This window comes from Poecilia latipinna, unplaced genomic scaffold (genome assembly GCF_001443285.1).
Source record: "Poecilia latipinna isolate Pla-1442-1.1 unplaced genomic scaffold, P_latipinna-1.0 Scaffold119, whole genome shotgun sequence".
NCBI classification, from domain to species: Eukaryota; Metazoa; Chordata; class Actinopteri; order Cyprinodontiformes; family Poeciliidae; genus Poecilia; species Poecilia latipinna.
Genome location: NW_015112735.1, coordinates 20,699 through 38,599, shown reverse-complemented (window position 1 = coordinate 38,599; position 17,901 = coordinate 20,699).

Sequence of the window (17,901 nt, the reverse complement as noted above, 5' to 3'; positions counted from 1 at the left end):
CTTTTTCTCTCAAACAGAATAATCCTCAGTATCCCCCCACATATGTTTACACTGCTCCCTGTGGACTGAGCCACCGCCCCCCCTACGGCCCTACATCACCCAATCCCTCATGGGTCCCATTGCTGCTGCACCATAATAATAATAATAACAACAACAACTGGCAGTTCTCCCAGTACGTCCAGTGTTTTCATTATGGCAACCGGCACTTCTGGTTGTTGCTGAAGCAGCTGGGAGTGCGAGCTCACGCTAGCCTCCTTTTTGATCAAATAGGTGAGAAGAACGGAGTGTTTTTGCTCACTAGAGATAAAACAGAGGAGAAATAATTTAAAAAAAAACTTTTAGATTGAGGAACGAGATCTCACGCAGAGTTTGAATACACTGGCCAGCGATCACAGCAAGCAAGCGGCATACATCACCTCTGCTTTTAAAATAGTTAATCAGCTCCTAGAGGGACAATGGCTGCTTCAAGTCGCTCTCTCTGCATGCCCCCCCAACCCACTCCTACTCGCTCTTCTAAGTCCCTCCCCTGGAGATAAACCCAACAGAGGCACATTGCTCGGATTAGCTTGTGTTGTTGTTGCATCTCTGCCGCTACATAGCATCAAATGGAGATGCAAATTCAGCACTCATTCAGCATAAGGTAAGGTGCTTATCTGTGGATGAAAGAAGGGTTAAAATGTTGTAATCTGATGGTGACTAAAGGTGTTACGTCCAAAACATGATGTATCGCAAAAAATGTTCAGAACTTTTTTACATTTTATCACAACCAGAAGCTTCAGTGCGTCATACTGGGATTTTAAGTGGTAGAACAACAGAAAGCAGCCCAAAATGGTCCAACGGCAAGAAAATCATTCCTATTTTTTAAAATTTGTTTTGCATAAAAATGCATTTTTATCCATATGTCTATAGGCTTGTTTTTATTTAACCTCTTCTTTACGCTGATGCCAGTAGATAAAAGCCACTTCAGAAAACTTCTGAAAGGAAAATAATCCAATCTTGAGAGGACCACAAGTATTCATGCACTTTGACAAATCTGACCTCTCTGGAAGAAATGTGTTGCTGAAAGAAATCCTGTCTGCATTTTGCATCAAGTCATGTGGGGTATGCAGTGTGGAAGAAGGTGGTCCGGTGAGATTGGACTGTAACTTGATGTTTCGGTGTTAATGCAAAAGGCTGTGTGTGGGAGGAAACTAAACACACGGCCATGGTGAAAAACGGGGTGACCTCATGCTGTGGGAATTATTTTCTTCAGCAGGGACAGGGGACGATAGCCAGAGTTGATCGGAGAAACAAAACGGTAATCCAGAACGAAAATCTGTTAGAGGATCCAAAAGTGCTCACTACCTAAAAGGTGCATCCTTTTCTTTCAATTCATAATTTTGCGCTATTTTGTGCTGGGTTTTAAAACTGCTCACATATCAGACATTGGCTCCACGAAGACATTGGGAGGATGAAATATATAGTTTGAGGTTGTCATATGACAATATGTGAAAGAATTTCAAGGGTTTTGCATATTGTGGAAATCTTCAAATAATTCCCTCTGAGTAAATCCAGATAATTGGAAGTTGCCGAAATTATGATTGGGCCGTACTACCACACTCTAATGCACTTAGTCGTCATCAGAGAGACTCTAATATTACTCAGGATAATAAAACGATTGGTACCAATATATCCGGAGACTTTATCTGCTTTGACCTCCAGGACTATCGCTTTCGTTTGAATTAATTTGATGCATTTTGTGCTTTTTAATATTATATGTTTGCAGGGCTGCCTGTGGATATCGTGCAATGGGTTGTGTCCTCAACTGGCCTTCATGCAACCCAAACACTAACAAATTGTATTTGTTAGCTGCTAATTTTCCAAGAACACTTAGTCATGAACAGCGAGTTGCTGAATGGATTAGGCTTCCCAGGAAGCATTATCTGTCTGCAACTGTACACAAGTCAGAAGAGGTCATCACGCTTCCTTTCTGCAGCCGTTTTTATTACTTTAGATGTTTAGGTTTTGCTTCTGCTCTGCGGTAAATGAGTTTGCTCCACGTGAACACCTAATCAACCTTCACCCGGAGAAAGCTGAGGCCGATGTAGTAACCTTTGTCCTCATCTGGCCGTCCTGCAGAAAATCTGCTGTTCAAGGTGCTCTGACGCTGCGGCACGAGGGGGATTAGCTGTTGCTGTCTGCCGCTGTTGTTTTGTCCACCTCCAACCACTCACCTCAACCAGCAAACAGACACAGAGGACGCCACTGTGCACTCGTTATAGAGAAATCCAGAAGGGGCCCCTTTGCTTCACAGCAGCAGCTCCGACAGCACTATGGCTGTCAGCCGCAGTCTTTTGACAGATGTAGAGAAGGAGTCAAAGGGCAAAGCGGATGACTGAGTGTTTCTGGAAACATGTCAGATGCTGGCATACCTTCGTGGCCCTGATGGATTCAACAGAAATGACTCAGATTCAACATGAAGCTGTCCTTCTCCATGACTGCTGTTCGCAAAGCCAGTTGAAGGGTGAGCCACACAGCAATCCCCAGGCTGCAGATAAATTAGAGTTCCTATGTGGATCCACAATGTCGAGTAATAAACCTTAAAAAGATCTTTCTACATGAATAAATAGGAATATCAACCTCCCCGATCATTTTCCACCTAAATGCAGTCTCGGTTCCCTCCTAACCTGTCAGTGAGCGATTTTAATCACTTTAATATGCCACAGGTGTTTGATTCCCTACTGTATCATTTCACAGATGGCTTATCTTCGCAGTGAAAAAATGAAAATGAAACATGAAATCGTCTAGGTTGCGCACTAAAGTGATTAACTTACAAACTCCTGGATTCAAGAGACTGCCAGTAGACAACCTGAGCTGAGAAAGAAACAAATATGATGTTTTATTTATCACACGCCGCATAAATGTGATTTACAATCTCTAATTTACTCTGGGTATTTCAGCTGACGCTTTTATTGCTTGTGAAACAGAACCAGAGCGAAATGATATTAGCAGCTGACCTGAAACTTAGGCTCAGTACCAAACTAATACACAAGTAATATCCTGCAGTTCACTCAACCGAATTAAACTGGATTTATTTAATATTCATTGTAAACTAGTTGTTGTTTGTTTTATAAAGTGAGATTTTCTGTGTATTTCAATTCAACTCTTCTGCCATTGTTGCAAAATGGCAAAAAGAGTTGAATACTTAAGAAAATGTTATGATTATTTTTAAGACTCTGCAAAGTTGAGGTTCATATTTTGTAAAAATCTGAATTTGAATGAGTCCCTAAGTCCAAATTCTTACAGTAGAAATACAGCTATAATAGCAACATTTTGAAACAGAAAAACGACTAAATTTGTGTAACAGCTTGACCAGCAGAAAACTAAGGAACAATATCCCCAACCATTTCTGTTCCAAACGAGGTAAATCTTGTCACAAATGTGTTTCAGATTGTAGCCTTGGATGCATGACGTGTAAATAAATAACTTTTAGGTCGCTATGACCTGTGCTCATCTCAGAATAAGGAAACGTTAAGATCTTTGAATGATCTTTTCTGTAGCAGTTTTTGTGTGAACTTTCTTAATGTGCAGAATACAGTTTCCTGTTACTATGCAACTTTTTAAAAATTGTTTCTTTTCTTATCCTGTTAAAAAGTTGTTTGTGTTAGCTTCCTGCAATGTTAGGCTGAAGAACTACAGATTTGATACACTGTTATCAAACCTGTAGAGAGGTGACACTTTTTTTCTTTAATTATTATTATTATTTTTTACCAGCACATCCCTTGAGATAAGTAATCTTTTTTGAGAGAGAAATGGCAAAGAGGCACATCGTTGTGCAAATCAATAATTAAAAGGTACAGACAAAATAAAAATAATTGAAAATGAAATAGAAAATTAAAACTCTATAAAATACATTTGAAATGCTTTAAGAATGACATATACATTTTCAGATTTAAATTTCTTCAGGGGAATAAATTGAGGGAGTTTTAAAGACTAAATTATTCCAGAACCATACGCATAAGAGAAAGCTCTTGTTTATTTATTATCTATTTTTTCTACTTCTGAGCAGATTTTGGACACACTGAAGAGAAGCTGATGTGGCGCAAAGCAAATATGGGGGTTGCTTGTTCAAGGCAGCCTTGTAACTGAATCCAACTCAGAGTTGTTGCCTCGTTTGTTTCAGTGGAGGCCAACAGAGCTGTGACTGGTTTTGCAGCCTTGTTTTAACCAGTTAGTTTAAAACTGATTAGTTTTAAACTAATCAGTTTAAAACTGATTAGTTGCTGTGTGCAACTAATCAGTTCTATACAGATAAAGAAATACCTCGCCACTCAGTCAGGTTCTCTACAATTTCATTAAAACGACTTTATACCAGCAGTTCACGATTTAATGTTTGTGGCTCTAACCTATATCTACCAATAACCAACCTAGCTCTATTTTTATAACTAAATCTCCCAAAAAGCATCCTGCAGGCATTTAGTTGGGTCAAGAGATTATAGCCTTTTTTTTTTTGTTATGCTCTTCAAACTTTCAACATTTTTGTTCAACATATCGTCTTGTATTGTCCTGATTGATCCATGGTAACATGTAGAGCAGTGCGCACATGTCACAGCGTGATTTAAAAGAAAGAGTCAAAAGAACGTAAACACCAGACAAAGTATCGAGGCTTCCCGGCAGAACATTGCATTCCGCGTCATGATTGATATTATTTATTACAGGGATTGTATTGATGTGGATGATGAGTTTGCTTGTGCGCAGAAACAAAAACGAGTGATTTGGGTATTGGATTGCACTTTTGGGTACGGCAGATAAAAACCTATTAACAAAATTGGAGCTGTCCCCCTGATGTGCTGTCCTTCCTCTCCACTGAGTTTGAAGGTAACAGCAGGAATCCTCCTCTATATGCACAGCTGAACTTTTTCAGTCACTTTCTGATACAAAACACACACATTCAAAATTTGCTGTGAAATTAAACTCTAGAGGTCCTCCGACATTCAGCCCTGGCATCACCTTTAACCCAGCTTGGTTGAGTACTTTAGCCTCAGCATGGTCTACTTTGCCTTTGTTATGACAACTTGACATTAACCAAGAAATCATTACTGATATAAATTTGTTATAAAAGTATTACTGATTGCACTTTAAAAATGAGGTAACTTTATGTTATTAAAGGCAAAGTTTAAACAGTAATGATTTCCTGATTAATGTCAAGTTGTCATAAGAAAGACATTTCGAATAATGTCAACTTTGTATTAAAAGTGTCATAATTTACCGAATGACGCTTTATGACAACAGTCATAAATATTCATGAAGGCTTATTCATGTTCATGACAGGTGTTATGTCATGGTTATGAAAGTGTCATGTCAGTCTTATTCAACCTCCTTCAAATAAAGTGTCCCTTTTAAAATTCAATGTCAATTGGAATTAAATGTACAAACAGCTAAATGGTTTAAGTTGCTGCAGGAGCAACTTGATCCTCTTATGTGTTTAGGGGTCCTAACTCTGTCAGTGCAGCGCTGATTTCATTGTTGTGGCCAGCAGACTGTCTTCCTGCCTTGTGGGTCATCTCTGTAATTGCGTGCATGTGAAGGGGAAGGTGCATGCTCGTGCTTGTTGTGCGACTTTATGGGCCTCGTCCTTGGATTAGAGACGGTAGTGCCGCTGGTGGTAATGGTTTGGATGGGATCATATCTGGGTGGATGAAAGGAGGATTTGATGAAGGGGTGGAAGGAAAGGAGGGGCAGGGTACTTCAGGGATTCATCAAAGGGAGACAGAACGAGGGAAACAAGACAAAAGACCAAAGGACATTGACTATCATCCCTTTTCTCTCTAAGTCTTGTGTGACAGCAGCTGAGGTCTGCTTACTGTTGTTGCCTTTAGCTGAGTGAGTATTTGACCCTTGAGCAACCCCTGACTTGCTCCTCATTTATCTCCTTTGCAGTCCTGCCCCTTCCTTGGTTCAGATTGTACTTTCTCCAATTCCATTATATTTAAACAAACCTATTAATCGCATTTTCCCTGATTTTAGTCTACTCTTCAGTCTGAAACCAGACAAGGTTAAAACAAAAATCGTTCTCAAATTTTGCAAAGCTCTATCTTTTTTATTATTCTAGCTGATTTTAATTTATCTTGAATAACAGATACTCTTTTTCTACCTTTTTCTATAATTCGCTAATGTAACTGACTTAATATTAAAACGTCATGGTGAAAGAGGAAAATAAGTTTCTTAAACACAGATATAGTTACAAATCTGTGTCTCCAGGAAATGGAATAAAGGTGTAACATTCAAAAGTAAAAATAAACTAGACATTTACATCATATATCATTATCTTCTAAAAGTTTTTATCTTTCTACTTTCATAATTCATCATTTTGTCATGCAACACTGGGTTCAAAATAAATAACTGTGTCCAATTAGAGAAAAAAGGCCTGATTGACTTCAAAAAATATGAATCATTTCTTCACTTATTGCAACTGAATGAGGGCTTTAAGCAGGTTTTTCAAATCGAACATTAATAATTTGTATTAAAACTAGAGGTGACGTCACACAGTGTGAGTGGGACAGCAGTTAGTACTACACGGTTCTGCAGTATTTATTACTATTATTTCAAAGTAGCCAAAAATAAGTTCAGAGGTCAAATTTTGAACTGTCTTAGCAGACTAAGACCCTTTAGCAGACTAATGCCAATAGTGGTAACTTCTTACACCCTTTATGTCTCATCTGACTTCATTCCAACATTAGGCTAATGCTGAAAACACCTAACTTTCTTTCCCCTGTACATCTTCAGATCTGTGCATCTTTCAAAAACATGAATAATTTAGTGAAGAAAAAGTAAAGCAGGATTAAAGTCACCTACACTAAAAATCCAAACCACTGCAGTTAGCTGTGACTCCGCTGTTCCTTGTGGAAATATCGTCTAAATGAAAAGATCCAGACTCATGTTTATCACAAAACCCAGACAGACATTAGCGAGAAACGCCAACAGAGGAAGCAAGAAGCAAAGGGAAGCAGCACAAGCCGGAAAATTGGGCATGGAGAGAGAAAACACAAATGGACAGAGGGAGATGCGGTGTCAGGGGAAGGCTCCAGTCGCAGTCTTTTAGCTGATGATGATGAATTACTTTGACAGAGACAATCAGTATGAAATGTTAATGCGAGTGTGCCAGCGGATGCCGTCGCAGCCTGACCGAGTCCTCCTATGGGGAAACGAAATGGTTAGTTAGACTGCACAAACACTCAGACACACTCAGATGCACGCGTGTTTGCGTGGATTTACAGCCGCGCAACAAATCCCGCAGGAAGTGGACGTTTTATTCGCAGACTCCCGGTTCGTGTGTGCTCTATAATGTTGCTCTGAGGAATGAAATGTATCAAATAGACGCTCTTTCTCCCGACATTTATGTACATGCAGGTGTGAATGTTTGTGAAAGGACGTTTGGTGGTTCGGGGATTCATTTGTATGGTGAACCGGCGTCTCCTCAGTTCAGCTTTTAAATGTCAGATTGCGCTGTCATAAACAATTGAGAAGTTTTAGATGCTAACTTTATGCAAACTCTGTTCTTTCATTCTGTTTCTCTAATGGTGCTAGATGTGCAGAGACTGTGCCTACTTAGCAGTGATGCATCTTCTGACTAATGCCGAAATGTCACACTGGTATTTGTTCAGTGATGCACGACGCGGTGCGATGATCGTTCATTCTAATCTGTCATAGAAATGATTTCCATTAACGGTTCATCTTTTTCTTACTTTTTTTATTTCACTATTAGTTTTAGTTATGATGCATTAGGGCTGCCGTGCCCGAGTCCGATCCTTTGGAGGTACCATTCTGTAACTTTTATATGCCCCCTTTTCTCCAAAACACTTGAATCAAATCAATAGCTCGTTACCAGGCCTCTGCAGAGCCCAATGACATGCTGATGAGAGAATTTATCTATTTGATCCAGGTAAAGGTATGCATCTAAAAGCTGCAAGATAGTAGCTCTTGAGGACGAGATGTCTGGATTAGGGCTAGCAAGTGTGTGCCTTTTGTTGCAAATATGACAAAACCCCATTTTCTTTGACAGATTAAGCCTGAAACTTTTAAAAATGTTGGTATTTTGAGCAATTTGTCTTCTCTTTATGGCATTTTGATCTCTATTTCCTCTTACTTTGTGCATATTTGGTGGTAACGTTGGTGATATTAATCGCACTGCTTTGTGGTTTGCAGAGGTGACCAGCGTCCATCTGGGCGTAGAACCAGGCCTTCTTTAACTTTTCATTCATTGCTGCTGTGGACAATCAATAGCCTCTATTAAAAAGACATCCGCACTAACGCTGAAGCATATGCTGTCCAAGAAATCAGTTTGAATTCACCTTTTTTTCTAGAGATCCCCTTAAGACGTCCCAGTTAAAGTTTCAGAACCTGCAGTGGAAACCCAACCTGAGCGTGGGGAACCATTGCTGCTTGTTTCATTGAACACTGTTGTCTCTAAAATGCATGGCACAAATACGGTGCACAAGTGTACTGCTGAAGGCTTCAATCAATGTCCTCTGTCTCAGTCATTCAGTCTTGATAGAGTATTATTATTCTTTTCTCTCTTTCAAACTCGGGAGTGCTTCAGACAAAACCCAGACCTCGCTCCACTTGATTGATTAAACTTCCCTGAAAGGTGCAATGACTTGATAAGTTGTCATTGATTGCTTAATCAGCCGTGACAGATGTGACTGCTTTCAACTCTACACCTTCTTAAAACACTTTGGGAGAAATCCTCAGAGTCCTGCTGAAACTTTCCACATTCGTCATGGTGTGTGATTAAGAGAGGCTGCTTGATGCATGTCTTGTTTTCTTACAGACGCTAAGACAGGGCAGACAAAGAAAAGACAGGGTTCTTTTTTTTCAGGGATTTGATTGAAAGGAGGCTGTAATCCTGGAATTAGCTTAACATCTCAGTGAGTGGTCTCGACCGGCTCAGGTTTCCTACTTTGTTTCCCGAGTGGAAAGCCCTGGGAGCTGCAGGTAGAAGCACGCCCACCGTCCGACCGACTGCAATACAACACCTGCAGGAGCAAGCACAAACACAGAGAGCAGACTCTCACAACAGCCTATTCTCCTTCGCTTCACACCCCATCTTTCATTATCACTCAGATGGAGAACAGCAGTTCAAGGCCGAAGCTACCGCTATTTTCGCTCTGGCTCAATTCACTGTTATTTCCCACTCTCCTCCGCACTTACGCTACCAAGAAGTTGTAAATGCAGGTCTTTAGATGTGGCCGGCTTGGGCCGGTGGGATAGGTCAGGAGGTCAGAGATGAAAGGAGGAGGAATTGTTTGAGGTTTTTAACCTCCAGCGTGTGTTGTGTTTCATATAAACCCTTTGCCTCATGGCATGTGGCGAGAATAAAAATGAGTTGGTGCTCTAAAGCAAAGACAGTGTGAAACAGCTACAGTTTTTCCAACACTCGCGAGGAACAACACTTGGTGAGTTATGGTGTGAAAGCAAGAAAAGAGTGTAGGAATAGAGAGTAAACGTGTCCTCAAACTTTTAAGTTAGATTCGCTACGTATTGATCCATCTGTTTTCTGTGAAGATGCAAGGACAGTTTCAGATCTCTGATTTTTGTAAAGCTTTTACCAGCCCATACAATCTTATTTAATTTTAAATTCTGTGGAAAACAATGTATAAGAAAATACAACTTTGCAACACTTTTAGTAGCCTTTCTGCTGTGAGTAGAAATTTATTTTAGACCAGAGCTGCTGAATATTTTTATGCAAAGACAAAACAAGTGTCAATTTTACCCCAAATATATCATAGTAAGATAAGACGGTAAAAATTAAGAAGCTTCTACACTATTTTGCAACATATTTTCATGTACAGTCCAAAAAGAAAAGACAACCTGTAAACCAGGTCTTACAGTCAGTCAGTTCGACCTCATCACCACCACTCACAAGCAAATATCTACAGCAGCATGATGTATGGCCCCAGCCACCGAATTAATGCAACATTTCCATTAGAAAATTGCTTGACACAGTCGATATAAGAAGTTAGTGATCACAAAGACCCTGTAACACACCATGAAAAATGGCTTATCGGAGAACCGCCATCCGCTCTTTGTTGAAATTTGTGACGGAGAGCAGAGACAGAGGCTGTGACACGCTTTCTCTATGTTCCTCTGGAAACGGCCGAGGGTCTGCCTTTTCCCTCCTGAAATAAATTTCAAGGCAAAAGTCAGCTGAAAGGCGGTGATTTGGATGTAATTTCATACAGTTTTCCACCGGTTAGGACATGATTTTTAAGTCTGTAAAGATATACCAGTGTTCATTGTAACCACACACTGTAATTACGGCGTGATTACAGTGCATATGAGCAACAACGAGGGGAGTCTCAATTCAAACAGCTGTAGAACAAACCGGGTTTGAATTTATTGTTGTTTTTATACCATCCTTTTCAGTATTTCTTATCTCTGAATGTTTTGCCTCATTTAAATCTTCTTTTTCTGTCAAGTGTTGTGGATAAAAGATGACTGCGCTGCACATATTCATGTTTTATTTAAGCAAGGCTCCAGCTGTATTTATAAAAGCATTGCAGTTACATAAAGCACAAAACATTAGAAATGTATGCATTGTGTTATAGTTTCCTCTGCACATCTCATTTGATCATTATTACATGCAGATATTTCTTTTAAATCCAGCTTTCTGTGGGGATATTTACTGATTTTAGCACAAAAGAATAAAACTCCTCTTTTTGCAGCAGCAGGATTAATGCTGCTATGCCAGGATTTGGTGATAAATAAAGTGACTTCAGTTCATGGCCTGCAAATCCTCCAGATTTTAAAGCTAGTCCTTTTTAGCCAAATTATTTTTGTTGGAGTATTTCTTATCAGACCTCAAGAAGTGCTGCAACACAACAGCCAAAACCTCATCCTAAGCTAAGTGAGGTTAACCAATAATCCACTTGTATGTTTCTCTACAAACCTAAATGGATGCTGTTAGCAGGCTCTTTGCTGATTATGTGGATAACAAGCCTTAGCTGTTTCATAATAAATTAAACTGTTTTTTTTTTACTGTTACGTTATATTTCTGCTGGTTTTTTTATTATTATTTTAAAGACTGCTAACATAAAATACTATTATTTCTTGATGGATGCTCTGGAGGCCTGCTTGGAGCTACATTTGTGTTGTTGTTGTCATGAGGCGTGTCTTACAGGCAGCATGTCTGAACGTATGTGACACTGCGAGTGTAGTGACACACTAATTGAGCTGATCAGCTTCCCTCTAATAAGGTTTTGCAACAGAGACGCTGGTTTCCCCCAGGCGTACATCCCCTTTATCAATCTGCCTGTGTATATGGACAAACGCCATATATTTTTCTTATTTTCCATTTCTCAGCTTTATTTCTTTTCCTGGGAGGAAGGCACAGCAATAAGCCACACAAAGGTTTTAAAATTCTCAGATTCAAAACTGCTCCTTAACCACGTTAAAAGAAAAAAAGAAAAGAATTTCAAGTGTTAGCTATTAATATTAATCAGTTGTTATCATTACTACAAATAGCAATCCTGTGCATTATACGTAGAAAAAATATTGCTTTACTTAAAAAACGTACTTGAAAAACAGAAATGAGATGATTTCCCGGGTTTGTGTATGTACTTAAATCCTTTGGCACGTTGGTATTGTCTAGTCAGACTGAATGTGGTTAAACCCAGACACACACACAAAAAAGAAATAGCCTTCAAAAGTTTCTCGTATTTCAGCACAAATCACTGCACTTACTGTATTGTGTTACCTCATCGTCTGACATAATAACATAACGACAGTGAACACGCCGGCAGCTGCCGACTGACAGCATGTAATTTGCAACCTGTTGCCTTGCATTGTGTACATTTTCGCTCTGCATACCGATTGGACGCCTCGGTGATCGGCCTGCTTCAGCACCTCATTCATTCGCTTAGAGCCGGCTGCATCATTCCAACAATATGGCCTCTGGAGATAACCACATTCATTCTGTACAATAGCAGCACAGCTCCCACTCTGTGACACAATGCACTGTCAGTAAGTGACTTTGGCTTCATGCAGCACCAGGATTGAATGTCCTTTTTTTTTTATCCTTACACTCTTGGATGTGATGTACTAACAGAGAACAAGATACTCTGTTATCGGCAATGCAGTATCGCCGGCTGACACTGGCTGTAATTGTGTTGAGTTTGTTCCATTCTCAGTAATAAATATATGCTTCCTGTCATGGACGAAAATGGACAGAAGCGGGGTCCGTATGATAAGTCTTTATTTGGTCTTGAGGATTTATTTGGTACTTAGATGCAGGGGAGCGAAGCTGAGCCAGAGAAGTGAAATTGTTGTCCAGAGACACTGAAAATGTCTGAAAGTAAATCAGAGACATAGAGGAAGACTGAAATTGTGTTTGTGTGCGTGAGTGACTCGTTCTCTCCCAATCCTGGGCCACCTAAACAGAGATTAGCATCATGCTAAGTCAGATCTGATGGGCCTGCTGCCCAGGAACAGAAGGCCAGTTAGCCAGTTATCAGCGAGGACGCAGGCTCAGTCACTTAGCATAATGGAACCTGCCTCAAATGAGCCGGGAGCTCAACAAGAAAGATGACATTAACAGGGCTACAGAAATGATTTTCTGTGGCGGTAAAGCAGTAAATTAAATCATGCTACATTTGATTGAAATAAATGCACCTGATGTGATATCCGGCTGCATTATTTACTACTAAATGAACAGAACTGAGTGTTTTTTTGTCTGTTTTCAGGATTTCATTGAAGAACAACTGGATAAACAGTAGCTTAAGCATGTTTGCATTCATTATTAAAAAGGTTTAGGATTGAAACGTCTTTAACCTGCTGATGATCGGGGCATTTGGTGCTCAATGAGGAGCAGGCAGACTGCATCACACCTTGAATGACTCTGAGGCACACCTATTATGTGGAAGCGAGAGGCTGCGAGATGTGAAAACTGCACCAGATGGATTCAACAACAGAAAACCATCACACCTCTTATTCAGTCCCTGCAGGCCACCTGTTTATATCCTGCGTCTGCTTTTCCAGTTCAGGCTCTCGGAGACAAAATGAACTCCAGAAAAACAGCTGCAAGTCAGAGTTGAAATGTTAAAAATACAAATCCACAGTAAGTGTTGTGAAGCGTTTCACATTTTGCCACGTCCTAACCTGCAAAATTCAGGGGTTTTAGGTGACAGACTAACACAAAATACTGCATAATTGTGAGGTGGAAGGAGAAAGACAGATGTGTGTGTTTAGCTCTCCTGAGTCAAGACTTTTGCTGCAGTTACAGCTGTTAGTCTACCAGCTTTGCACCACCAGAGACTGAAATGTTTGCTCAAGCTTTGTAAAACACCTCAAGATCAAGACGGAGAACATCTGTGATTATCAATGTTAAGGCCTCCCTTCAGATTCTCAGTTGGATTAAGGTGTGGACTTTGACTGGACCAAACCGACAGATAAATATGCTCTGATCTCATTCGCTCTGGTTTTGGATTTAGGATTGTTTTGATAGGCAAAACCTCCGCTGGAGTCTCAGGTTTTCTGGAGCCTCTAACAGTTTTTCAGGATTGTTCTTCATTCAGCTAATGTAAAACCCATGTGCCTGGTTTTAATTTAACAAATTTGTGAAGAATTTTCCAGCACTGTGACTGTTTTTCCAATACACCTTATAAAATGTTAGTTTTGACATTTAAGTATTTGAAAAAGGCTCGCCTCCCAATAACAGCTTGAGTCTGAATTTTAAGAGCCCAAAGTATGGAGATAAAACTTTTTTTCCTTTTCTTTTACATGCATAGCACATTTGAATATAAATATGTAACTGAAATCCTTTTGCCAGGTCTCCTTGAGACATTTATATCCATAAAATAAAAAATGAATGGATGAGCAGCTGTTTAATATTGATGTAGAGGCTTTTCTCATTTATTGAAAGAGCTTCTAACCATATATAACTCTTCCGTGAGAATTACATCTATTGTTTTATTGATTTGCCCATCCTCTTTTAGCGGTGGGAAAAAGAGCCTCTGCATCACATTCTCCATACTCTAATACCCTCGCTAATTTCTGTTTTCATTCAGAGAACTGAGGCATAAAAGGATGCAAGCGCATCATGTTTTCCCTCTTTTACAAAGTTTTGCAAAACTGCTTCTACCTCTTGAACCTCTCCACATTTTGTGAATTTAAAACCAGTAATGTTAATGTGTTTTAGTCGGATTCAAAGTGATAAATCAACACAAACGGGAGAAAGTGTTTTCAAACATCGATCAGTTGTGTACTTATGAAACATTGTGGTGGTGCCATCATGGTAGGGAGATGATGGCCGAAGCAAAAAAACAAAAGAAACAAAGAAAAAAAAAAAGTCTACAAAATGTCTACATCTGGACACCAACCCTGAACAGACAGCCAGCTAGATAAAAGCATATTCGTGTGTTTGAACGGCCTAGTCAAAGACAGACCTAACTCTATCATCCAGTCGTACAAAGTTTAGTCTACTTTGTAACGAAAGTCCAAAACTCTTACTTTGGTGGGTGGAGACGAAGAAAAGAGAAACTCCTCATGTCCGTCACTGTTTCCCATCTGATGCGTTACTTTCAACAGCGTAGTTTGATGATAAAAAAAGTATGACCAAAAAAAAAAAAAAAAAAAAAAAGCTGAGACAAATTAAATCTGAAAGTCAAAACTACAAATAAAACCAGAAAGTCATTTTGTCTCAGTTTGTGGTAAAGCCGACGATTCCCGACAAACAGCAGATTGTCCATTTGCTCCAGCAGAAACATTTCTAAACATATAATCATTTGTTCCCAACGCCAGGCGTCGTGAATGTCGAGGCTCACTTGACTTACCAACCTGGCAGGCTGGAGCTCCCAGGTCTGTATCATGACTAAGCGTGGCATCAAATTGCGCAGCGCTGCCTGGAGGCGCCCCGCAGTTGGCCTTCGTAAAGCGAGTTTCCGACTAAAACGTGCAATATGCTGAGTGACAGTTTGAACACTGTGATTGCTGCTCGGCGGGGCTCTGCCTCCGTCATGCCAGCATCTGTCTCCGTGGACTTAATGTGGCGTTTATCTCTGTGACATCCTGACAGCTTTCGCCAATATTTGTCTTCCTCTCGGAAGGAGCAGACCCTTCATTTATGTCTCATGGACACTTTTTGCCCTTTTTAAAAGGGTTTAGGTTCAATAACTCCATGCAGGTGAATTTCACTTTAAGTCACCACCTTGCTATTTATATATATAAAGCATGCCCTGTTAATATGCAGCACATGATGGGTAAAGTGATAATCCGAGGGCAGTGCAGCAGAATGTGCATCAAAAAGGCAGACAGAGTTGACCAAAGAGATAATTGGATCAAAAGGGAGACGGAGAAGGCCATGTGCTACCAAGCTTAGCCTTATCAGCAGCAATTTTTTTTTTTCCGTTTTGCCCACACAGCTCGGTATCAGCTGAATCCAGATTGATTAAACTTCCCCGCTGGTGTCGTCACAAGCAGTGAGTGACGGGCCTGAGAAAGGTTCTGATATTTAAACATGTAACCTTGTTCTTTGTTTGGCGGCGGCTGCGCGTGTGTGTGCTTCACATTTTGAGCTTTGTGTTTGTTTGTGTGCTTAAATGCACCGCACACAGAGGGGGCTTGTTTTGATTCATGAAAGCTTTTCCACCACAAAGCAGGTAACATTCTCATCTTCTTAGTCAGGCTGCTGTTCTCAAAGAGTTAAAGTGACGCCAAAGGAAAGGTGGAAATGAAAACAAAAAAAAAAAAAATCACAAAACATTAAAAAATAGTTTTCATTTAGTCAGTGAGACTTGATGAGGGAGCATGGAGGGCAAATATGAGTAGGAACACGACTCAATATGTTCGCAATGTTATAATCTACACGTGTAATAATGTATTGCAGATTATTTTGCAGATATAAGAAAGTTAAACTGTTTGCTTTTTTATTTAGAGCTGTTGTTAGTATGTTAAGACATGCTGCCTTAAATGCTTAACCTATTTTTAGAGATGCTTTAGATTGATTTAACTCTCTGTTCCGATTTCTGTTTTGTTCCTGGCTGAACTTGAAAGCTTTTTCTAGAGAAGATTTGGGAGCGTGTCGCTTCCTCCTGACCTACTTTAGGAAACAATACTCTGAGCGGTAGTTTTCTCTTCTCATCATTTATTTCACATGGGTTTCTGCTTTAAGCGAGGTTAGAATGACGTTAGTTGTGATCATTCTCTTTTTTCAACAACGAACATCCATTACCTTTAGCTCCTCTTTGCTTCTTTCATTTCCTTTCCTTACTCCACCTTTCTCATATTTTCTTTACCTTTCCTCATTTGCCCTCTCTTTCCTCTTTTTTCTCCTCCCTTTGCTTTTCTGTCATTTGTTGTCCTTATTTCTCCCCCCTTCGTTTTCCTACTCCTCTTTTTTCTGTTATTCTCCATCATTTCCTTATTTTTATTTCCACTTCTTTTCTTTCCTCATTTCTTCTCCATTCTCTTTTCTTCATTGCATTTCATATTATAAAGATTATAATATTATTTCACTTAGAACAAGTAGTTTTTCTTTCAATATTAAGTAATTATTGTCTTAAAACAAGCCCCTAGATCACCCTGAAAAGTTATTTGTATGTTAGTTTTGTCTTATTTTAAGTGTAGTATTGTATTTGGATTCTTAGCCAGACCAATAATACTTGGTACAGTTTTGTGTTTTTCAGAGCACTCAGTCACACAGATGTCAGTCCTGAAAACTCAGATTTTATCTGTGGTGGATGAGTGTTTTTTAATTATTTTTTCTGGCTGCATTTGACTTTTTTATTTGTAGCTGGACATGAAAAGGGGCAGAGAGAGATGGAGAACACAGGCAGTAAATGACCCGTGGCCGGGAATCGAACCGGTGACAACTGACTGTAACCTCTGTTTATAGTTCGCCTTGTTCTACTAAACAATGTGCCGCACTCTTAGATAATTGTTTTTAATGATTAGGAACCTCAAAAATACACCCGGGTCTAACGTATTTCAGATCATAAAGTCAGTATAATACAGATAGAGGGTGACAGCCAGTCTTGAACGTCTTTGTTAGGCTTTTATTGTTGCAGTTTGTGTGTATCGTTCTTTTATTTTCTGCTCTGTAATTCCTTCCCATTTGTTTTTGAGAGGTCCTTGGCTCGTTCCCAGAATCAATCCTTCACTTCTTACATTCAGGCTTTTATTTCAGTAACTGACTAACAGCTGCGGGGTGCCTCATTCAACTCAACTTCCTTGTCTTTTAATAATCAAACCATGATGGATTGCCTCCATGCAGATATTCATTTGGAGGCGACGAGAAAGGGTCTAAAAACAGGCGAGGAAAAGGGCGTCGATGCGAGCGTGTGTGTTTGTGTTGGATGGCAGGCTTGCTGGTTTTCTTTTTCCCCAGTAAAACGGGCGGGTCTCCTCCCTTTGCACTTTCTCCATTTCCTCCTCTTATCACAGCCTACTGGGCTCAGACTATCTTTTTTTCAGCGAATTTATCAGGCCAGAAATGACAAGCGTAAACACCTGCGAGACGATCCTCCCCGTTCGGGAGCCGTAGGTGGTTGAGATGTGGCCCCATTTTTTATCCCCCTTATTGTCGGATCAGGATTGTTCTCTGTCTTGCTGGGTTTTTTTTTTTTTTTTTGTGGTTTAATCTTCTTCTACTTTCACACATCAGCTCAGACACAATTTCCTCCAGCTCACCCGTCAACAGGTGTCATAACCGTGAGTGGTCGAGAGCTCCTTAGAAGGATGGTGTGTTGTAAAGGTGTTGTCTGGTGTTTTAATGGGTGTTGCATTCACACCTGTGTGTAAAGGTCTATTTCTGCTCTAATGCTGCGAGACATGCAACACAAATGTCTCAAGGAGCTACAATGACTGCACTGTAATAATTCACCTGTTCAATAGCCTTTTTTTTTTATTATTAAGCTCCAAGAAAAGAAA